The 3,219-nt window shown below is 31.1% G+C and overlaps 1 long non-coding RNA gene across 1 annotated transcript; it reads left to right on the top strand.

The window, feature by feature from the left end:
• The first annotated feature begins 595 nt into the window (after positions 1–595).
• LOC121253282 lies at positions 596–2,873 on the top strand. Its single transcript, XR_005938389.1, has 3 exons — positions 596–677; positions 2,663–2,724; positions 2,824–2,873. It is a non-coding gene; the product is annotated as an uncharacterized LOC121253282 (long non-coding RNA).
• Positions 2,874–3,219: the final 346 nt, after the last annotated feature.

Consider the following 3,219-nt stretch of genomic DNA (forward strand, 5'->3'; position numbering starts at 1 on the left):
ATTATAGTTGTGAGTAAGATGCCTTCATAATATTCACTAGGACGTTGTTTGTGCGTTAGAGAGTTGCTAGCATATCTAGCAAATTTTAGTAAATTGTTACTCATACTTTATTTTAAGCGTGATTCCTTTTGACTTGATATTCATTTGTTGTTTAATTGTTATTCGTTTATTTTGACTTTATTACTTGTTATTCCTTTTGAAGTCTAATATTGTCACTGCTTGTCTAAAAATGTTACAATTGTAGAATGCTTATCTACAAGTCCACTCATGGAAGACATAGAATCTACACAAGAAAATGAAACTGTCACAACATTTATAGAGTATGATAGTAATGATGGGAACCATGAAGTTGACGGTACTATTGATGGAGAAGAAAACCCAAGTGCCCTTAAGATCTCCAAAAATATGCATACCAAAGGAAGCCTAGGAAGAAAACTTCTACTTTTTGGAAAGATGTTAAAATAGTGGTTAAGAATGGTGTAAAGAAAGCTAAATGTAACTATTGCGAAGACCTATTGTGTATTTCTTCATCAGGTTCTACAACTCACTTCTATAGGCACTTGACAAGTTGTCTTTCACATATAGTGGCTTCTGCAAAACAAAAGGTTTTAACTATTGACATGAAAGGTCTTGAATGTGTGAACACAGTGAAAAATTTCTCGTATGATACGAAAAATGTAAGAGAACTTACTTCTCTCATGATACTTTATCATGAGTATCCATTTGCAATGATGGAACATATTGTATTTAATAAATTTATGAGAGCTAATACTCCTTATTGGCAAAAGATACTACAACAAGACATGATTGTGAATCCACTTATGAAATTTAGAAAAAGAAGATGAAACAATATTGAGAAGTGTGAAGAAAGTCAGCATAACAATAAACAAATGGACTTTAGTTCAAAAGATCTCGTATATGGTTGTTACCTGTCATTATGTTAATCTTGATTTGCCATTTACAAAAAAAAAAAGTCTTAAATTTTTGTAATATGCCACCCCCACACAGTAGTGTTATTGTTGTTGATACTCTTCAAAAGTGTTTCACAGATTGGGGAATTGAGAACAAAGTTTCTACAATAGCAGTGGATAATGCTAGATATAATGATGTAGCTTTAAGGGTTCTCAAAGATGTTTTCTTTTTGAAAAAGAAGTTATCTATCGGGGGGAAGATTTTTCATGTGCGTTGTTACTAGGGGTGCAACTGATCGACTCGGTCCGGTCAGGCGATGGACCGAACATTTTCGGTCCATCATTTTTCTGGACCGGACCGGACTGAACACCCATAGGGACCGGACATTCGGTTTAGCCTATTTTTTTTTCTTTTTTTAAATCAATTAATAAAAAAAGTTTATTTAAAATACTAAATTAAACTAAGTGACTTATTGATGTGGATTATGTAACAAACTCAATAAAAAAATATTTTATATGGTCAATGATAATAAATTATATGAAAATTACATTATTAATTTATATAATTACTATATAATTAAATAATTGATATTATATATTAGTTAATTCATAGAATATTATTAAGTGTTAATAACATATTTTAAATTTTAAATTGTTAATAGTGATAGGTTAGATGAAGATATATCTAAAATATTGTTAATTTATAAAATATTAAAGATTATTAATAACATATTTAAAATTTTATATTGTTAATTGTACAATTATTATATAAATAAAATATTTTTTTACTTTTTATTTTTCATTCAGTTCGGTCCGGTCTAGTCCAGTCTGGAAAAACCCTAGACCGTGGACGGGACCGAAACTTTTCAGTCCTCTAAAATGTGGACCGAGACCAACCGGTCTAAGTCTCAGTCCGAACCAAAACAGTCGGTATGTTCGGTCCAGACCGACTATTTATCACCCCTAATTGTTGCGCACATATAACAAATTTATTGGTCAAAGATGAACTTAGCGAGATTGGTGAAATCTATTATGTTCAAGAAGGAGTGAAATACTTGGTTGCATCAAAAATTCGTATCAAGCAATTTAGTGATATTATAAAACAGTTACAATTACAAACAAAGAAATTTAGTTGGATGTTCCTACCCAATGGAATATCACTTACCTAATGCTAGCAGCAACCTTAGAGTTTAAAGAAATCTTTCCAAGATATGGAGATAGAGATCAAGGTTTTAATTATGTTCCAAGTGTTGAAGATTGGATAAAAGTGGAAAATGTCTGTCAAATTTTGAGAGTTTTTAATGGGGTGACAAATATTATCTCAGGAACCGAGTATCCAACCGCTAACTTATTCCTTCATGAGGTATGGAGAATAAAAGATGTGCTAAACAAGAATTCTCTTGACCAAAATGATTACATACGAGCAATGGTTGTGAAGATAAATACGAAATTTGTGAAATATTGGAAGGAATGTAACTTGCTTATGGCAGTAGCTGCAATTTTGGATCCAAGGTTCAAAATGATGTTTGTTCGATTTTGTTTTCCAATAATTTATTTAAAACATGAAACCACTAGAAACATAGAAACCATCTTGAGAATCTTCTATGAGCTATGTAATGAATATGCTGAAAATTATAATTTAGCTCATGTGGAGTCAATTCAAATTACTACAGTGGCTTCAAAATCTACATTTAGTGCTGGTGGTAGAGTGATTGATCATTATCATGCATCAATGTCTATTAAAACAGTAGAAATGTTGTTATGTGGAGCTGATTGGGTTCGGGTATTTCATGGTTTGAAAAAACCATCAACTGTAAATATAATTTTATTTAGTGATTTTTCATTGCCATCTAGAACTTTTCTTAACTTATTTAGAACTTGTCCTAACTAATTTTTCTCTTTCATTTTGTAGGGAGAAGAACCAACTTATAAGGAGATTTTACTGTTTTGACGTGAATTGCTAGTAGGTTGTTGGTTTTTGGTATAATCATAAATATTTATTATTAAATTGTTATTTTGTTATATCATGTTACTAATAAGGTGATGTGTTTTGCATCATGGGTTGATGGGGATTGGCTTATGGCTGGTTTGTGAGAATGATCTTACAGTAACTTTTCTTCAAACTTACATTCTTATGGACAATAGCCTATAGGTAGTTCTAGTAAGCTGAAAATTCTGGGGTGGTTATTGAAGTGTTTATCTGATTTTATTCTCTTTATATTAAAACCAACTTTTATACACTTATGTAACTCTGTCAAATGTATAATTGGCTGCTGTATTCAAAGGTGAAGGCCAACGTATTTACATT

This window comes from Juglans microcarpa x Juglans regia, chromosome 2S (assembly GCF_004785595.1).
Source record: "Juglans microcarpa x Juglans regia isolate MS1-56 chromosome 2S, Jm3101_v1.0, whole genome shotgun sequence".
NCBI lineage: Eukaryota > Viridiplantae > Streptophyta > Magnoliopsida > Fagales > Juglandaceae > Juglans > Juglans microcarpa x Juglans regia.